We start from the raw sequence: 22,129 nt of genomic DNA on the forward strand, positions 1-22,129 counted from the left end.
ATGACTAGATATTTGATGACATTAAGGAATTACTGGCAATTTTTAAGGTATAATGGCATTGTGTTAATTTTTTTTCTGAAAGGCTGTATCTTTTAAAATACATACTGAAATATGTATGGATGAAATGAATGATGTCTGAGACAGTTGGGGAGAGGGTGGCAACGCATAGAAGGATAGATGAAAAGAGATTGACCATGTATTGATAACTAGGGAACAGGTGAGGATTCAATATATTACATGTTGTGCTCCCTACCATTGTGTATTTTTGAAAGTTTCTCTCTATTATAGCGTATTTTTAAAATTAATTAATATATTTATTTTTGGCTGCTTTGGGTCTTCATTGCTGCGTGCGGCTTTCTCTAGTTACCGGTGAGTTGTGGCAACTCTTCGTTTCGGTGCGTGGGCTTCTCACTGTGGTGGCTTCTCTTGTTGCGGAGCACGGGCTCTAGGCATGCAGGCTTCAGTAGCTGTGACAGGCAGGCTTCAGTAGTTGTGGCACGCGGGCTCAGTAGTTGTGGTTTGTGGGCTCTAGAGCACTGGCTTAGTAGTTCTGGCGCACGGGCTTAGCTGCTCTGTGGCATGTGGCATCTTCCTGGACCAGGGCTCAAACCCGTGTCCCCTGCATTGGCAGGAGGATTCTTAACCACTGTGCCACCAGGGAAGTCCCTGTAGTATATTTTTGAAATTTTCTATTATAAAAAGTTTTTTTAATTACAGATAAAATAAGAATTAAGGACATACTATTTTCTTGTTAAATTCTAAAATTTATTGCCTGGCGCACTGTAAATTAGGACATGACCATTTGTTCTAAGGAGAGGGGAACTACAAAAGAAAAGAAGAAAATGCTTATATCTATGACAGCCAATAAGAAAATAAAGAATAAATTCAGCTAAACAACAAGGACCTACTATATAGTACAGGGAACTATAGTCAATATTTTATAATAACCTATAATGGAAAAGAGTCTGAAAAAGAATATATATGTGTATATACACAAACACACACACACGCACAACTGAATCACTTTGCTGTCCACCTGAAACTAACACAACATTGTAAATCAACTATACTTCAAGTTAAAAAAAAAAAGAATAAACCTAGCTGAAGAGACTGAGAATTCCTACTAGATCGTTCCCAATTGGTTGGTTGGACTAAATTATCTCTAAATCCCTTTCCATTATGAATTCTGTAATTCTACAGTTTTAAAAAGAACTATAAGGGATAAATAGGTGAAACACAGAGGATTTTTAGGGCAGTGAAACCAGTCTGTATGATACCATAATGGTGGATAAATATGTTGTTATACATTTGTCCAAACCCATAGAATGTACAACACCAGGAGTGAACACCAATGTAAACTATGGACTTTGGGTGACAACATGTCGTATAGCTTCATCGATTACCATAAATGTACCACTCTACTGCAGGAGGTTGAGAGTGAGGCAGCTGTGCATATGTGGGGGAAGGGGGAAGATGAGAAATCTCTGTACGTTCTGTTCAACTTTGCAGTGAACCTCAAACTACTTTAGAAGGTAGTCTATTTAAAAGAAAAGAAAAAACTTTACAAAACACTCATGAACATGCTGTACAAAATCAGAATACTGCTGCTTCCTAAAGCTCTGTAAGTGTCTCCAAGTGTAAACAATCTTAGAATATTTCAGGACATTAAAAAAGATTTGGGGTGATTGCCTAGGGATGGGGGCTTGGGAGGAAATGGAGAGTAACTGCTAATGGGTGTAGGGTTTCTTTTGGGGTGACAAAAATGTTCTAAAACTGGTTGTGGTGATGGTTATAAAACTCTGTGACCATACTAAAACCCACTGAATTATACACTTTAAAGGGGTAAATTATATGGTATGTGAATTATACCTTAATAAAGGTCTTATTAAAAAAACAGGCTTGGGGCCTTTTATCCCTATATATAGAAAAAAAAGTAGAAAATTACCTATGAATATACTTAGCATTATGCATTTTCTAATATAGTAGCTATTAATTTTATAAGATTATTTACATATTTATATTCAATTTACTGGGACAAAATTCCAGTCTGAAATCTTGGAAAAGACACATATTGCTTAAGACAACAGGTTTGGGATCTGACAGACCCAGGTTTGAACTCTACCTCTGCTAATTATTAGCTGCTGACCTCAAACAAATGAATTTTTCTCTTTCAGCCTCAGTTTCTCACCTATAAAATAAGTACAATGATTCCCACCTAATAAAATTATCATAAGGGTTGCATGACATAGGATGGTATAAAGCACATAACACTCAAAAAGATAGAAATGATTATAATCTTTCCTGTGAAAATGTGCAGTGAAATTTTCAAAAGGAAGGAATACTTTTTCTAATGGTTGCAGTTGGATGTTAGTCATCAAGAAGCTAAACATGGCAGTTTTAATAACAGTAATCTAATTTAGTATATAATTGTATCATCTAGCTTGAAATGTTTTATAAATGTCTAAAAATATTTTTAGTACTACTGCTACTACTATTACTATAACTACTACTATTTGCTGAATATCTTAATCTCACTTATTTTCATATAAAAGGTTTTAAATGAATAGTAAATGAAAATAATGCAAAGGGATGTTTAACAAGCTAAATTGGTCATTTTATTACGATACTTTGCACTCATGCAGTCTCTTAAACTACTTAGAGTAAAAAAAAAAGATCTTAGGAGGCATGATGTCTATTGTTTAGAAGAAAAACAGAAAAAGAAAATCATTCATTCATTTAGCAATTCCACAAATAAATGCTTAATTCCAAGCATGATGCCAGACCCAGCGGATTCATGAATTTTGCCCACCAGGAGCTCCCAGTCTATTGTCATACACAGGTAAGTAAACAAATAATTCCAACAGAATGATATAAATGCTAACTGATGGATACAAAGCTTTCTAGAGCATAAAGTAAGGCTTAGCGAACTGCAAAAATAAGGAATCCTCAGTACCTTGGGGCATCACTGATTAGGTGAAGGACAGAATTCTCAAGCTCTGGTGTTTATTTATTTACAAGATATGTACAGGTACTGAGGATACAGAAGTAAACAAGGTACTCCTAGGGTTCCCCAAGGAGCTTCCAGTCTAACAAGGGAAGTAGACAATGTAAACAATTACATTAATGTTTAAAGTGTTAGACTAGGGCAGGTATGGCTGTTAACGGGAGTGCATGGCAGAAGAATCTCAAGGCAGTTAAGTTTGCACTGACATTTTAAATTATTGTGGACTTCTGTGACACAAGCTATTTGAGTTATTGAAAAATGCTATTTTAAAATTCCTGTTCAACTTCACATGTGCCATCCTTACTCAGTTAATTTCCAAATTTAAAAATTTCTCCTCTCTTTTGCAAAGGCACTGTCCACTTAGTGGATTATCAGCTTAAAGTTTTAAATATTAAGCTGATTACTGATTACTTACCTGCTATCTAGATGGGTCCTACTTTATGTCTTACAATATAAATTGGTATGGGCTCAAACAATATGAAGCAAGCAAAGCATAACCCTAAAACAACTATATTTGAGTACTGATGTCACCATTCTTCCCCATTAGCATGCACGACTGACAAATGACTCAAGAGCTCAAGAAATGGGTGCCATAAACTTGTGCTTTTCTATACTCATGGAATACTCACAGATTCTTCTGGCCAATACACCTCCCCCAATTCCATTCACTTTCTTTTTTTTTTTTTCTTGCGGTACGCGGGCCTCTCACTGTTGTGCCCTCTCCCGTTGCGGAGCACAGGCTCCGGATGCGCAGGCTCAGCGGCCATGGCTCACGGGCACAGCCGCTCCGCGGAACGTGGGATCTTCCCGGACCGGGGCACGAACCCGCGTCCCCTGCATCGGCAGGCGGACTCTCAACCACTGCGCCACCAGGGAAGCCCTCCATTCACATTTTACGTGATTTGCACTGACAGGATAAGAAGATCTGTATGAGGTTGGCAGTTTCATTCTCTCATTTGTACCAGAAATACCATGTACCAGCTACCCTTGGGGAATTGGGGAGTCCAACTAGCTTCTCATACTTTATCTCCCTGGAAGTTAAAACAACAAACTATATATTATTTTATAAGCATTTCCTTCAACTTTACTCCTTACTGATACAGTGCACTTGCAGGTTGAAAATGCTCTCTGATATTCATTCTAGCTTTTTATGCTGTTTATTTCTCCATTGTGTTCTTGTCCTCTTTTCAGATTTTACAGCTTGAGATATATTATAGATTTCAGATGTCTTTAGAGGTAACAACCACTGAACAACAACAGCAAAAAATGAACAGATACTAAGGGATGCCCAGAACATACTGCTTTATGATGAAGAAGATGATGAGGGAGAAGGAAAGAGGAAGAGAAGTAAAGCAGGGTTCCCCAACCCCCGGGCCACAGACTGGTACCAGAACCCTACTGTGAACTGCGCATGCGAGGGATCTAGGTTGTGCGCTCCTCATGAGAATCTAATGTCTGATGATCTAGGTGGATCTGAGGGGAGCGGTTGCAAATACAGATTATCATGAGCAGAGACGTTTGACTGCACAGAGACCATAATAAATCAACTGCTTGCAGATTCATATCAAAGCCCTATCAGTGAGTGGCAAGCGAAAACAAGTTCAGGGCTCCCACTGATTCTGCATTATGGTGAGTTGTATAATTATTTCATTATATATTACAATGTAATAATAATAGAAATAAAGCACACAATAAATGTAATGCGCTTGAATCATCCCAAAACCATCGCCCCCTCCCCAGTCCGTGGAGAAACTGTCTTCCACAAAACCGGTCCCTGGTGCCAAAAAGGTTGGGCACCACTGAAGTAGATGAATAGGAGGAAAAGAAGGACAAAGAAGAAGGAGGAAGAAGAAGAAAGGGAGGAAGATGAGAAAAATAAGTAGGAGAAGACCATTAGCAAAAGGAAGGCAATAATAATAATAATAATAATACCACCTTTGGATAGAAATGCTCTCATCCTTAATAAAATATATAATATCTTGAAACCTGCATTTAGCCCTGGAAGGAGAAACTCCTGGATGAGGCATGGGTGGGAGTCAGGGTCTGAGGTGTTGGAAGGAAGCTACTGGACCACAAACCCAGACTGTATTACCCCCCAGAATTTTACCATCCCTGGGGTGATTTTATTTATTTTTTTGCGGTACGCGGGCCTCTCACTGTTGTGGCCTCTCCCGTTGCGGAGCACAGGCTCCGGACGCGCAGGCTCAGCGGCCATGGCTCACGGGCCCAGCCACTCCACGGCATGTGGGATCTTCCCGAACCGGGGCACGAACCCGTGTCCCGCACATCGGCAGGCGGACGCTCAACCACTGCGCCACCAGGGAAGCCCTGGGGTGATTTTAAAACATGAACCCCAAATCTTTTGATACTGTTCCCATCAAGAGGTGTATTCTATGTCCCCTTCCCTTGAACGTGGGCAGGCTTGTGACTGCTTCAACCAACAGAGTTCGGTGGAAGCAATACTGTGACTTCTGAGGCTAGGTAAGAAGAGTCATACAACCTGTGCTTGATCCTTGCTCCTGTAATGCTTGCTCTCTAGAGGCCTCCTTGCAGGACCCTCCCTCCTAGAACCCAGCACAATGCTGAAGAAGCCCAAGCCACATAGAGAGATCATATAAAGGTACTCCAATCAACAGTACCACTTAAGCCAGCCTTTAAATGGTCCCAGCTCAGGTATCAGACACATAAGCAAAGAAAGCATCTTAGAAGACAATCCTCCAGCCCTCAGCCATTCAAGCCTTAACCAGCAAAGATCCAAGACATCATGGCCAGAGAAGAGCCATCCCTGCTGTACCCTCCCCAAATTCTTCATCCACCAAATCTATGAGCATAATAAAATTGTTGTGGTTTTACACCACTAAGGTTGGTATGATTTTTTAATGTAACAAAGATAACCAGAACAAATTTAGCTGCTGGAAGTATGGTACTATTGTAACAAAATCTGAGCCACATGGCACTGGTTTTGGATTAGGACCCTAGAGGCTAACAGTGAGGGCTTAAAGGAAGAATGTACCAGAGATGTCACTGGAACCTCCAGGAAGGTAGACCTTTGCTGTGTAGTGGAAGTGCTGATGAATGGAAGTATTGCATAGTGATTTTAAATGCTTTGGTTTCCTTGTGTACAAAATAAAAACACTATAATAGAAACTACCTCACTGGGTTGTTGGAACCAAATGAGATAATGTTATGTTGAGTTCTAAGCGCAGTGCCTGGCACACAGTAAAAGTATTTAGTAAATATACATCTCCTATGCCTGATGTCAAAGATTTTTTTTTTAATCCAAACCACGCTGACTCAACGATTTCATTTAAGTCTTTGTGGCAGAAGAAATTCACTCAAGGCTTGTGCTTAATTATCTTTAGTAAATTATTTTTGATACTTTGCTATACATGTACTAAGGCAGACAGAGAAAAGCACTTAATAAAAATGAATATAAAGTATTTTCATTTATTAGATGGTCTTTCAGTTCAGAGGAGAAGAAAATCATGATAAAAACTATACAGGTTCAAAATTACAAACAGGAAACCAGCTGTTTTGAAAAGAGAAACATTTAAGTAATACACATAATACTCTCTATGAACACACGTCTCTGCTTCAAAATATGTTCCAAAGGAAGAGTTTATGTCTCAGCTTATTTATAAACACATGTGCAGGGGAAAAAATGTTCAATTTCCATCCGTGGAAGGAAGCAGTCTACCTCACCATGGATCTGGAACAGCTTTAACAAGTCTGAGATACACAATAGCAGCAATTTCAACTTTCCTAGCACTCTATTATGGAGAAGCATCTCATGGTGTCTTGCGATAGTATTAATAGTTTATCCATCTGAGAGGTTTAATAGTTAAAATCAGTTCCATATCACTTTCATCATATTTGGCCCTAAAACAGCTCAGAAAAGTAGCGGCACCTGTTATACTTTTTCGGCACCATTACAAAATAAGAGCAGATAACAAGGAAAGATGTATCATGTGGGAGGTGTGTCCTGGATTGTCTTTCCCCCCAAAGCTGCAGACTACCTTCCCATTTCAGTTTTCAACCTGCACTACTTCAGCACTGTCTCTTCAGGATGACATGTTCAAAGACATTCTTCCTACTCACACTTGTCAGGAACACGCACTCACTCGATTTCATCTGGGTACATCTACCCATCTAAGCTCCAACAATCAGAAATATACATTGTAATCAGACAGTGAAGGACACTTGTACTCTAAAGAATACCCATGTATTATTTACCTTGATGTCCTACAGGTTCAAGTGGGAGAGAAGTGGCTTTCCCACACACCTTTGTTTTTTTAAAAAACTCTTTGCAAAGGGAAAGAGTTTAAGGTGGGGGGTTGAGGTTTGTATAGGGGCAATTAGAGTAAATAACGTAATTGTGTTGACTAACTTTTCAAAAATCTATTTCTATTTGCAAGAATACAGAGTAGATTCATGTTTTCTATTGTCACGCTGGATTATTCCTCCTACTTTCATAGCAGCTGTTTTAGAAGTGACCTTTACCAAACATTATGTGTTTTATTTTCAAAAACAAGCACTGCAGATATCACATTCATATGCAACATACCTTGAAGGTATGCAGAAACCAATAAAGTCAGTAACATATAAGGAATAGTACAAATAGTTATGCCACATGACAGGTGTGACTACACATAATGGCCCCTTGATGATCCTTCATGACTAGAGTGACCAAAGAGACAAGACTTGTGTTTTGGTCTAACAACAACAACAAAACACCATTTACTCAAAAAAAAAAAAGTGTTTTCTTTTTTCTTTTCCATACTCCTACATTGCTTCTCCTCTAAAACTGAATAGTTTTAGAGGAGAAGATCTGCAGCACTTCCCCAATTTTCCAAACCCTAGCCCCACCCCCTAAGCTCCACCAAACACTAGCTAGCATCAGAGTCAAGATGGGTAGGTAATTTATAAAGTGAAAAGGAAAACGAAATGGTTTCCTAAGAAAAGCAAAAGAAAAAAAATTCAAGTATATGGAGATGGCGTATTGAAAAATCACAGTGTAAAACATCATTCACTTTAGGAAACAAATTAATTAAACTGTTAAATGTCAAACAAGACCCCTTATTATTCATGTCAGCGAAATTTCAACTCAGTAAAAGGTGTGATAGAGATGTCACCTAATTATTGATGATCTTTCCAACTAAATTGTTCTCACACGGTAGCATCAGGGCCCCGAGAGATGAAATATTTATGGCTGTCAAAATCTTTCTCTTGGGGTTATCCATTTGGCCTGTAACGTAGGATACTGCCACTTTCCACTTTGTTTCCCGTTACACCTTTCAATACTTTTTGACTACCTGGAGATTGCAAAAAGGCTGGACTGAGCTCTCTATAGGCTGCAAGTTAAAATCAGGAGCACCACTCCCTGTTGAGACAGTGTACAGAAATATTATAGAGTTCCGTGCAAAAAGAAAACCAACTCTGGGTTTTTTATTTCCTTCCAGAATAAAATCTCATACTTCTAAAAGTACACCACTGGAAAATTATAAGAGTCTGTTGAACAATTCAATGGTGGAAAATTATTGCTGTAATTTATCTAATTTTATATTTCATTAATTCTTAAGTTGCTCAGAAAGTAAATTAATCAAAATTTAAGATTTCCCACCAGACACAGTTTGTTTCCAGGCACAATGCATCTTCTCTGATGCATTTTTACATTGTCTTTACTCCCCAAAACTTTAATTTTTGATTTCTTTAGTAACTGCTTTCAGTTATTCAAAGAATGTGCCTATAGTTTTTTTTAAGGAATTTTTAAAATCAGAAATTCGATTAACAAACACTTATGCACATTTATGTTATAATAATTATTAATTCTTCTAATGATGATTTAAGGCCTTTCAAGATCTCAAAAAGCTTTCTTAATTATAAAGATTAAGCTATAGTTTAAAATATTTATTGTTAAGTATGTTTATTTTTTAATAGTACATAATAATACTTTTCTTTAAAAGGACAGTATAGTTAAAATTAAGCACAAAGAATTTTTCCAAACATTCAAGGGTAATGAGTTCATAGTATGTCTCTTTAGCTGTGCCCGATACGGCCATTTTGATATTTAGAGAGGTATTCTTATCAAATAAAATTTTTTAACCTTTGAGAAAAAAGTGGCTTTTCTTGGTTATGTGTACTAGACTTTAAACGCAAATCTCTTTCTCACCCTATCCTCTGTTCCCTGAACTATATTATCTGGCTAAGAGTTGCACCCAGATAAAAAGAAACCAACAAAAAATTAAGCTAGAAATGCATGCTAAAAATAATTCAATAGCATGGCTCCCCTCTGATCTAACACTGTGGCATTTACTTCATTAAGTGTTTCTAAAAAACTCCCAGTGGGAAAGGTACTTAATTTATTTACTGCATGAGTCTAACGAGAATTGTGAAAGAAATTTTAAGTAAACCGGCATGGTTTGGAGGATTACTAGAACATTTGGTGCTCTATATAAGACTCTTTTTTTCAACCATCGGCCACCCTGATGCATTTCTCCATAAGCAGTGAGACGTTTTTGTTTGGCTTCGAGCATATATTTCCTGATAGAACCTTGAGAATAATGAGAAGTTCTTAAGAAAAAAAAAAATTAGCAAAGAAAATTGCTTATCTGTGACTCTTGTTCTTTAGAATCTCATTCTAATAAATGGAAGTCACTGCTTTGTATTCTCACCATTCCACTCGTCACAGCAATGCTCTGTGCTCTTGGACCACACACAGATAAACGGCCTAAAAACCCATGTAGCAACAGGCTAAATGTGTCTGCAGTTCATTGCTTTCCCAGGGGAGTTGGACAAAGAGCAAATGAGCCCTAACTTATCTTCTCGCCTAAGCTTTCCTCTGTTCTTCCTAGCTACCTACTACACATTTCAACATGCCGTGCTGTCATTTTTTAAACTCAGAATTTCTAAAACCAAAATGACCATCCTTCTTCCCACACCAATTCACCATCCAAATTCCCTGCCTCATTCATTGGTGCCATGATTCCCCCTGTTTTTCAAGTCATATCTTTGGTTCATGTAACAGAGTAGATCTCTCAATTTCAGATTTTCCCTTAGAAGATATTCACTTGTGACTGACAGGTGAATCAATTGTCTGTTCTGTTGGTCATTCACCTCCCCCAAACCCCTGTGTTCTAGAATATTCTACATACTTTGTAGATATCCCACCAGAGCCTGAAGGGCTACTTTGTCAGGCTCTGAGCACTCTGACCCAGTGTCACAAGTCTCTTTATACCCAAATCCAAAATTCCTCCTAACCCCTCCCCAGCCCCTGAAAAGCCTCTACTGGTGACCAGAGCCACTTTCCTAAAAAACTTTTCAGACACCAAAGCCGGCACCTGAAGAACTGATCTAGCAGTAGATTGAATCTCTTATGGAAATGGGAACCACAAGTGAGGCCCCATTCACTTCTAGGTATAATCTTTGTAGATGATGTTATGACTATGTAGACGATGTTAATCCTAGGATCCTCTGCTGTTTCCTAGCCACTCCCTTCTCCCATCCCTTAGAGTTATACGTATAGAGATTAAAACATAAAAGTACATGGGGTTAGATCTATTTGCCATGTGGCCTAGTACAAACAAGCAGGTGGCCTTCACAGGCTACCCAACTTCTCAGAGGCTATACAGGCCTCATACCCAATACTTTCCTCTCTTGCGAATATACTAAACCATCCCTTGTCCCACCCCATAAATCACAGCAACTATATCCTACAATTACCTAACATACTCCTTCAATACATACTTAATTATCTTAAAATATTCCAGAGGGATATAGGGAGAAATCTAGGCATACATTTAATTGATAACGCAATAATCCTCGCACATAACTGACCTTGCACTTAATCTGTCAGAAGGCGCTCCATGGGCTTCCCTGATGGTGCAGTGGTTGGGAGTCCGCCTGCCGATGCAGGCGACGCGGGTTTGTGCCCCGGTTCGGGAGGATCCCACATGCCGTGGAGCGTCTGGGCCCGTGAGCCATGGCTGCTGGGCCTGCGCGTCAGGAGCCTGTGCTCCGCAGTGGGAGAGGCCACAACAGTGAGAGGCCCGTGTACCACAAAAAACAACAACGAAAAACAAAAACAAATAAAAAGAAGGCGCTCCTATGATCGTTCAAAACTATTTATTGAGCATCTACCATGTGTCTGGTCCTAGTCTAAGAGCTAAAAACAGAGCAATGAATAAGACAGAAAAGGTCCCTGCTCTCATGGCATTTACAATCTCCTTAGTTCTTCCTTTGCCTTTCTACCACGTCAACATCCTTTGCTTTGGAGTTAGACACCCTTGATTAATCTGCACAGCACTCTCTTTTGACTTTATACCTGGTACAAACTAGCAAATCCCATAAACCAGTGCTCACTTGCTCTCAGAACGAGGCAGCACTAGGCTTGCTTAGTCCTTAGAGAGGAGAGACCTTGGCTATATTTGAACTTTCTGGGCCATCTATGTCATGCTATCCTTCTATCAACCTCTCTCTAACTAGCCAATCATCAAGGTCTGGCCAAAGGTATTTTTGGTACATTATTTGGCACAAACTTATTAAGTAAATTTAATCGCACTCCTAAAAACATTTGCCCTTCTTGGATACAGGTCCTAACCCTGGACAACTAATTCAGTTTCTTCATCTCCTTTTGTGGTGCTTTTCATGCTTGCCTGTACATAACCATTCACCCTCTGATTTCTCTAACTGCTGAGGGATTTTCTTTTTAGCATTTTCTCTTCTGTCTTGGAAGCTGGGGGAAATGTCTGTCCCAGCCTTTCTGGTGGTCTATTATAGACTGTCAGAATAAATCGAGCGCTGCAGGCTGCATTTAGAGCAAGGCACAGTTGGAACTGGCCCTGAGTCCCAAGAGGAGCTCTCCTTGCATGTACACCATGCACTTGAAACCAATCTTGCTTAAGTCTTATTGTACAAATATGAGAGGGAGTTTATAATATTAAAGCATCCATAAAGCAGGATAACCAAAATTTAAAAGCCATTAGGAGTAGAAGGGATATAATGCACAACCTGACAAATATAATTAACACCAACATAAGTTACATATAAAAGCTGTTAAGAGAATAAACCCTAATAGTTCTCATCACAAGAAAAAAATTCTTTTCTATTTCTTTAATTTTTTATCTATATGAGGTGATGGATGTTCACTAAACTTATTGTGATAATGATTTCATGATGTATGTAAGTCAAATAATTATGCTACACACCTTAAATGTATACGGTGCCCTATGTCAATCATATCTCAATAAAACTGGAAGAAAAAATTTAAAAATAAAAGCAATTAGAGAATTCCCTGGCGGTCCAGTGGTTAGGACTCTGCGCTGTCACTGCCGAGGGCGTGGGTTCAATCCCTGGTCAGGGAGCTAAAGTCTCAAAAGCCTTGCGGCACTGCCAAAAAATTAAAATTAAAAATTAAAAAAAAAAGCAATTAGGAGTAAAAATACAATGTATCAGACAGCTATCTAGTTGCTACAACTGAATAGTTAAATTTAGCTCTGATAGTCCTAGTTTGTTCATTTGTTCATTCATTAATTCAACAACAATTATTGAGTCACTCTTATGTACTGGCCATACTCCTATGCTCCAAGCCCCCTCTCCTTTGGTCCCCACCTAATTGCGTGTGAAAAATGGGGGTGGGGTGCAGGTGGGGGAGGGGCAGTGGGGCAAGCTGTCTTTCTGCGGTAGGCTACAAAGAAGAGCTGCCTGAGGGCACTTCTCCCTCTGCATGGCTTAGAACTTATGATCGACAGTCAGCACCAGCTATGAAAATAAACACATATAAGAAGTTATCAAAGCTCTCATCAGAATGTTTTTTAACTCCATGAAAAGGCATGACTTCTTGTGAATAACATTAACACCAAATGTAATTAAAGTTTTTTTTCTGAACTGGCTCTACACACACAGATGGGAGGCAGCGTGTCTCATATCACTGCAAGTCCCTCAGGAGATCCTAGGAAAACTGACATTCATTTTATTTGCTTTGAGAAAGGAAGTTTGTTTACATTTATTTTATTTTAAGAAAAACCCCAAAATACAAATCAAAATTCAATTTTAAAGAAGAATAATAAAACCATCTTAAGTTAGCAATATATTATACCTTTCAAAATCTTATACAAAAAAAAATCTTATACAGGTATAGATTTAGGTATAGATACGTTTTCATGTCGTCTTTAACCAGTTGGACTTCCAATATTGAAAAACTACTAGCTTTATTTTACTGTAGATCATACACATCATATCCCAGGAATTGAGGCAGTGCAAAAAAGGTAGAGGACACTTGAAACAGGCTAGCAATAATAAAAGGGTAGGAAAAATGTTCTTTAAATTTCAGTAATGTTGGTCAGAAGAGGAGGTATACTGTCAAAATAAGATAAATGAAAATACAATTTTGTGCCATGTTTAAAATTCATCCATAAAAGCTAGATAATAATAATAGCTGCCACTCACTGAATGCTTACAACATGCCAGGTGCTTTATGTGTGTTTTCTTATTTCATCTCTACAGCAAGCCTATGATTTATTAGCCTCAGTTTATAAAAAAAATGAGACACAGAATGGTGAAGTCGTTTGTCCAAAGTCAAAACGTTGATTAAGGAGAGGAGCTAATAACTTTATGCCCTGTTTTTAACCATGACACTACCGCGTCCTTAAAGAGAAAAAAACATAAAGAGAAAAAATTTTTGTTTGATGTACAAAATTATATGGAAATGGCCAAGGGTCGGATGATTTTTGTCCTGCGAGGTAGTGGCAGCCTGGAGTCTGAGCTCCTTGGGTAGCAGTAGCACCGGGAACCACAGGTGCCACAGCTGACTTAATTAAGGAAGGCAATGGAAAGAGCAACTTCGCTGGGCGCACCCTCCTCCACCCACCAGAAGAGAAAATTCTCAGAATGTTGTATTTCATATCTCACTGTTCTAAAGTCTGAAGAGATACAAGAGGCAAAACCTAAGTATGCAAATTGTGTAGTGACGTTAGAAGAGAAGTGCTATGGAAACAAGAAAAAGAAAAGCAAGGCAAGGGAGATGGGAGGAGGGGAAGTGAGGACAATGGTCCCTTGCAGGCATGGATGTTTGTTCCCACTTCCCCCTTCTCACTGTGGATGAGATCTTGTGTTAGGGCTTTCATCAGGGTGAAGTTCAGAACTTTCAACCTGACACTCAACCTTTAAGTTTGAGGAAATCAGAAAATCATGCTTTCCTGCAGTGAGAACAAGTCCATTGTGTGTGAAGACTCAGGGTTCTTAAACTATGTAGTGGGGAAACTCCCATCCTGTGAACAGTTTTCCTACAGGTATTCTGCCCTGTATTCATACTCACTCCCTGGCTCTGATTGGCCATATGCAAACTGGTTAAACCAGTGGTGTTTATCCTAGACAGGATTAACACCTAGATGTTTACTCTGCTATTCTCCACCATGTGGCCATAGGTTTACACATATGCAAATCAGACAATCCTCATATGTTACTACTGAATAAGATACTGTAATTCTCATTAGAATCTAGAATCACAATTCATATACAGATATGCTCTATACTAGTGCTTCTCAAAGCATGGTCTGCCCAAGCCAGTTCGAAAATTGTTTGTTACTGGTCCAAAACAAGGTAATTACAGAAAATGCGTAGAAACTTTTGACATTACCACAATGTTTTTACTGTATTTTATGAAAGTATCAGGCCACAAGTTTTGAACATTTAAAAAGAAATCCACTCTCAATGGTCCTTCATCACAGGTAGTTTGAGAAACAGTATTCTGGAACATTGCTACTCAAAGTTTGGTCTCCATGTAACCGAGCAGGACCCTATGGGGCTTTCCTGGGACAGACCCCGTCCCTCATATCCTCTGCTTTAGCTCCTCTCTGAAGTACCTAGATAATAGTATCTGATGCACATTTCCTGAGTTGTTTCACAGATGCTAAACCCCCCACCAAATGGAAGAAACCGACTACTTGATGACCATGAGCACACAGCCCCCAGACCTACTGGTGCCTAAGGACTGATAATGTTAACCTCTGTGACACTGCCCTGTTACCTCACCATCAAGCCATCAGAGAATTACGCACAAGCTGATCATGTACCCTGCGACCCTCCTCCCTCACCTTGCCTTTAAAAATGCTTTGTTGAAACACATCAGGGAGTTAGGGTTTTTTGAGCATTACCCATCCCGGACTCCTTGTATGGCTCCTTACAATAAACACTGCACTTTTCTTCACCACAACCTGGTGTCAGTAGATCGGCTTTAATGCGTGCGGGTGAACAGACCCAAGTTTTGGTTCAGTAACATCCAGACTGGCAATGGACTGTTTGTTACCAGCCTGTGACTAAATTCCTTGCATAGAATGAAAACTGACTGTGTTAATAGGCACACTGTTTAGTTCAACAGATAATGTTTTTATAGCATGACTTTCTTGATGAAGGAAGCAGAAAGTTGATTCCATTCTATACAAATTCCTAATTTCATTGCAGACTTGAACTTTGAGTAGCACTGCTCTACACTTCATCAATAAAATGGGAATAATGAAAATACCTATCTCAAAGGGATATTAAACATTTAATTTAACATTTGTAGAGTGCTTATAAAAAGCATTAAATAAATATGAATTATTAATCATTATTACTATTATCAATAGAATTTCTAAAACGATGAGGAAATCAGGGCAAACAGCATAAGAAAAAAAATGAGACTAAGTCAGGATAGTTACAGAAAAGGCATACCACATATATAGCCTACCGATATATGGTATGTATAGCATACCAATATATAGTCTACCGATTTGATTCAGTGTTTTTTTATAGTCAATACAAAGAAGAAAACGTTATGTGTTACACAATTCATAATGTCCACAAGATTTTTTTTTTTAAGTGCTCCAAAGAAGTACAACCAGTCCTTGTTCTGAATGAAGGTCACTAAAGATTTAAGGTCTGAATTTCAAAATTGAAATTAAAACTACTTTGTCTTTTGCCTTCAATTTGTAATGACAAAAAGAATTTACTGAAGCAAGCTAGAAGTTTTAACAGACTTGTTATAGAAGAAGATTTAGCCATTAATCTGTCATTTCAGTCAAAGCTAAGCTCATTAATAACTTCTATTCAGCTCCAAACTGCCTTCATTTTTCTATTCCTTTCTGATGATAAGGACCCACATATTCAAATTTCAAAAAAAAAGTGAACAAATTTGTGAATTCCACAATGAACAGGTAAATAATATTGAAGATAATGCTTTTCTGGTAGGCACTACCTTTCTAAATGCCTTGTGAGCTTTTAAAATTAAAACATTTTAAAGACTATGTTTGCCATTCTGTCACACAGTCATTTTTATAAACATTTCAAACTTGAAAATTTTTTGATCAGCATAAATTTGCAAGATAAAAATGATACCCTGATTATTTAAAGTAATATTAGCTAACACATTTTGAAATATGACAAAAAGCAAGAATGGTTTAAACAGAGTTAATTTTGGTGGAAAATTAGTAAAGTAGACTCATTACAGAAGCCCAATTTGGTATATGAGATGCATGTCTTAAACTATTTATACTACAAGAAACACCTCATGTTATTACTCATCACTAGCACTAAAATTTTGGGTTTGTGGGTATCTATATTTATAAAGTCCCCCTGCAATGAGAAATGGGGCTTACTTCTGACCAGATCATAATCAGGATTTTAACATAATTTCAACCCCAACAAATAAAGAATAAATTATATGGATGTTCACTAAAACAAACTGCTACTGTCCCTGAATGTCAAAAATCAGGTATAATCCAGAACAAATAAGAAAAATAATATATTTAAATAAAAATCTCTGAAAACTGTTTCATATACCAGGAAGAAAATCATCCACTTATATTACAAAATCCTTAAAGAATGAGAAAACCTCTTGAATAGAAATATATATATTCTGCAGAAGGGGTGAGGTATACAAGTAGTTCTCAGCTCTTTCTCCTTGAATTTTAACTTTCCTTATTCAGTTATCTCCCTTTTATACTCCTACCATTTAGCCATTTAGTCATTTTCTGTTCCCTCTTTTCCTTGGAACAAGCACAGATTAAAACTTCTTGTTTCTCCTTAACTTATCTGAGACATTTTTAAATGCACTGTATTTAAAAACTTAAAGGAGCAAATGGACCACCACCAGCAAAAAAATGAATGTCAACCAAAACTTCACACCATATACAAAAATTAACTCAAAATGGAATATAGACTTAATGTAAAATATAAAACTATAAAATTTAGGCAAAAACATAGGAGAAAAAATTTCAGGATCTACGGGTAGGAGAAGAGTTCTTAGACGACGCCAAAAGCATAATCCACAAAGAAAAACAGATAAATTGGACTTCATCAAAATTAAATATCTTTGCTCTGCAAAAGATTCTATTAGAATGGAAAGATTAGCTGCAGATTAAAGGAAAATATTTACAAACTAGATATCAACAAAGAACTAGTACGTAGAAAATATAAAGAATTCTTAAAACTCAAGTGTAAAAAAAAAAGCCAATTAGAAAATGGGCAAAAGACATGAACAGATATTTCACCAAAGAGAATATATAGATGGCAAATAAGCACATGAAAAGATCTTCAACATCATTAGCTGTTAAGGAAATACAAATTAAAACCATAATGAGATATCACTATACACCTATTAAAATGGCTAAAATAAGAAATACAATACCAAATGCTGGCAAGGATGCAGAAAAACTGAATCACTCATACATTGGAAATGAATAATGGTATAGTTGAAAAAGTCTGGCAATTTAAAACTAAAATGCAATTGCCATACAATCCAGCAATTGCACTACGAAGTATTTATGCCAAAGAAATAAAAAGTTATATTAAAAAAACAGTACATGAATGTTCATAGTCTTATTCATACTCCAAAGTGGAAACAACCAAGATGTCCTTCAACAAGTGAATGGCTAAACAAACTATGGTACATTCATACCGTGGAATACCAGTCAACAGTAAAAAGGAACAAACTATTGTTACACACAACAATGAGGATGAATCTTAAGGGAATTATGCTGAGTAAAAAAAAGCCAACACCAAAAGGTTATATACCATATGATTCCATTTATATAACATTCTTGAAATAACAAAATTATAGATGTAGAGAACAGATTAGTGGTTGCCAGAGATTAGGATGAGAGGAGGTAGATGTGGTTATGAAAGGGCAAAATGAGGGATCCTTGTGGTGATGGAAGTGTTCTGTATCTTGCCTGTGGTGGTGGATACACATCCCTACATATGATAAAATTGCATAGAACTAAATACACATGTACTTGCATACGTACACAAGTGAATATATGTAAAACTGGAAAAATCTGAATAAGGTTGGTAGATTATATCAATGTCAATTTCCTAGTTGTAATATTGTACTATTATTTTGCAAGGGTTACCACAGGAGGAAACTAGGTGAAGGGTACATGCGATCTCTCTGTATTATTTCTTACTACTGCATGTGAATCTATAATTCATTCAAAATTGTAATTAAAAGGAAAAAGGAAACAATAAAAAAGTTTAAAATAGTTGAACTAACATAATAATTATTTCTGATCTTAATAATTCCAATAAAAGCAGCAAAAAACCTTACTAGATTATTTTAGGAGAGGGCTACCCTTCTAAAATAATCACTATAGATTGGCCTATGTAGCACATTAAAGGTGGCCTCAAATTATTTGATAACAGTACCACTGAGAAGTAAAGTCCATTTCCCTTCCCCTTGAACCTGGGTGGGCCAACAGAATATGGTAGAAATAACACTGTGCCAGTTTCTGGGCTCAGGCCCTAACATACTGGTAACTTCTACTTCCCGTCTCTTGAAACACTCATTATTGGAAGCCAACTGCCATGTAAGAAATGTGACTACCCAGAAACCACCATGCTATAAGAAAAAAAAGGTCAAGCCACGTGGAGAGACCCTGAAGGATGACAACATACGTGGAGATAGAGTAGCCAAAGAGCTCTGAGGCATCTAACATGTGGGTGAAGAGCCATCTTCTCTGGCCAGCTGAGCTTTTCCCAAGTTCTTTTTTTTTTTTTTTAATTAATTTATTTTATTTGTTTATTTTTGTCTGCAATGGGTCTTCGTTGCTGCACGCGGGCTTTCTCTAGTTGTGGTGAGTGGGGGCTACTCTTCATTGCGGTGCATGGGCTTCTCATTGCAGTGGCTTGTCTTGTTGCAGAACATGGGCTCTAGGTGCACAGGCTTCAGTAGTTGTGGCACGTGGGCTCAGTAGTTGTGGCTCGCGGGCTCTAGAGCGCAGGCTCAGTAGTTGTGGCGTGCAGGCTTGCGCACAGGCTTAGTTGCTCCGTGGCATGTGGGATCTTCCCGGACCAGGGCTTGAACCCGTGTCCCCTGCATTGGCAGGTGGATTATTAACTAATGCGCCACCAGGGAAGCCCACCCAAATTCTTAACCCATAAAATCACAAGCAAAATAAAATGGTTGCTTTAATCCACTACGTTCTGAAGCAGTTTATTATGCAAGCAATCAATAACCAAAACAGCTGACAAAGCACACAGGCACTTTGCCTAGATGTCTTCCTTCAAGTAGGCTGGCCTCCAGATAGCCAGGACCATCTTCTTTTCTGACACCCACATGCCTTCTACCAAAATACACTGCTTTCTCAAGGGCAGACATCTCCTCCTCCCCTTTTCTGATTGTAATATCTCCTCTTGCCTGGAGTCCTCTCTTACTCAGCTCCAGGTTCTAGCCTGAGGGATGCATCTATTCATAAGTCAAAAGCAGTGTTGACCTACACCCTGAATCCCAGCAAGGTATCTACTCTAGTATCTTTCAACCTCATTTTGTCCATGACCCACAGTAAGAAATGTTTTTTATAAGAATAAACACATAAACATTCACACACACCTGTAATTGAAAGAAAAGTTTCAAAAAACAATACTTACCCTTACTGTATGTGATAGATTCCAATATATTCTATTTCAACACAGTCTATTCTATTTCAACCAATCTTTGGTTACTCGGCTGGAGCTTTTTTTTTTTTTTTTCTTAAACAAATTAGGGCATTATAACTATTGCACTATGAAAAAAATAAAATTCCACGTATCTTCTTATTGATCATTTTCCTCAAAATTATGTATTTTTAAACCTGTTCTATAATGGGAGAAGGATAGATGTTGGCAATCTAAATTTTGACCCTTAAAAAACAAAAAAACTGAGCCATGAGTTGCTTTCCATTGTCTAAGCAGAAGAAAGCATGTTCCCATTTTAGCAGGAAGATCATCTCTTCCTCCTCTTTCTTCTATTCACAAAGCTCCTTCTGACATAATAAGAAGCTTCCCAGGAAAATCGGAGGTGCTCACTAGAAAAATAATTGAATGCCAATGGCATCCCTATCTGGAACATTCTCACGTTTCTTAAAATTTGTTAAATTCTTTCCTCAGGTGGACCTTTCCATTGTACTGATACTACTGTCTGCCCACTGCTTCTTGTAACTCGTTACTTTCCGGATAAGATAAAGACTATGATTGCTCCTGGAGTCCTCTGTACTTCCCAGCCTCCTTTGCATTTAGGTTGCACCCATGTGACTAGCTCTAGTCCAGGTAGTCCAAACCAAGGCAGCAAAGAACTGGTGTCCCTCCTTCATCTCATTCTTCTCCTGCCAATGTCACCATGGCAAACTTGAAACCCAAGTTCTACAAAGTACACTTCAAGTATGGAGATGATCACCCAACCTGCATAGGACTTTGTATGAGGAGAAATTAACCTTTGTGGTTAGCCCTTGAGATTTTGATGTTTCTTGTTTATGGTTTTTGTTTCCACCGTAGCTTAGCCACATTGTACCCCATAAGTGTACTTGGCTACTATGACAGTGCTCTTCACCACTTCTCTCTCCTCTCTCTGACTCTTCCTTTGGCCTTACCCTTCCCTGCCCACTCCCTAAACATCAGTTGTTTACCAAGGCTCTGTCCTTTGTTCCCTGCTCTCTACTTTCTACCCAGTTCCAAGGCAATCTCGTCCACGTTCATGATTTTAACAACTATGTAGATGCTAATGGTTCCCAATCTATATTAGGACTGTACTTTCAAACACTCAGCTGGGCATACACACCTTTAGCTGTCCCAGAAGCGCGTGTAACTCAAAATTTTCTAAACTAGTAAGTTCCTGAGCACACCATACAAGGCTTTCCCGTGACTTGGCCCCATCTAATTCTTCAATCCTGCTACTGGACAAATGGCTCTGGATACTTCAGTGATGCTACACTATTAGCAGATGCCCACCACCACTCACCCCCAACCAGTGTCACTGCTCATGCTGCTCCTCTTACCTTCCACCTTGCTTCATTTGATTAACTCTTATCCTTCCTTCACCTCCTCCAAAAAGCCTTCCTTGAACCTCCAAAAGAGGATATGTGCCCCTACCTTGTGCTTCAGAGTACCCCATGCATTACCTTGATCTTGGCATTTATCAACACACTGAAATTCTCTCTCATGAGTCAGTCACTTTAGCTACACTACAAATGCCTCAAAGACAGAGATCATGTCATATCCATCTTTGTAGCCCCATCACCTAGCACACCCAGCAAAGTAAGGTCTGTAGGTTGGCTTCTTATTTTTGTAAATAAAAATTTACTAGAACACTGCTACATTCATTTGTTTATGTAGTGTCCATGACTACTTTCATGCTACAGTGGCAGAGTCAAGTAGTTGTAATGGAGACCAAATGGCCCACAAAGCCTAAACTATTTACTATCTGCACCTTTAAGGAAAAGTTTATAAACCCCTGACCGAGCACAATACTTTGCACATAATTATATGCATAATAAGAGTTTGAGGGGGATAAAAGGTATATAAAAGTTCTTTAAAAACATGTATTCAGTAATAATTATAACTATTTCACAGCAACTGCTTTTATGCCCCACCAAAATCTGCCCTTGTAAGTATAGGGACAGGAAAATTGAACAAACTCCTAGGCCAAAATTCAGAAAAGAGCATATAATAGGCATCTATTAAGTAGTCGTTAAATAAATAAACTGCATTTATCTAAAGCCAAATATTTACTTCTATGGAGTATAAGGTGAGCCAATTTCTTCAAAAAGTTAATTTTGAGAAAATAGTTAAACATAAATCCAAAAACATTTATAAATATCTAAACTCTGAACTAATACAACTATG

The 22,129-nt window shown here is 38.1% G+C and overlaps 1 protein-coding gene across 2 annotated transcripts in view; it reads right to left on the minus strand.

The window, feature by feature from the left end:
• Positions 1-22,129, minus strand: part of CAMKMT (calmodulin-lysine N-methyltransferase) — a 389,523-nt gene that overhangs the window by 223,084 nt on the left and 144,310 nt on the right. The window lies entirely within an intron of this gene.

The sequence above is a fragment of the Monodon monoceros genome, unplaced genomic scaffold (genome assembly GCF_005190385.1).
Source record: "Monodon monoceros isolate NGI ecotype Baffin Bay Population unplaced genomic scaffold, NGI_Narwhal_1 Super_Scaffold_19, whole genome shotgun sequence".
NCBI lineage: Eukaryota > Metazoa > Chordata > Mammalia > Artiodactyla > Monodontidae > Monodon > Monodon monoceros.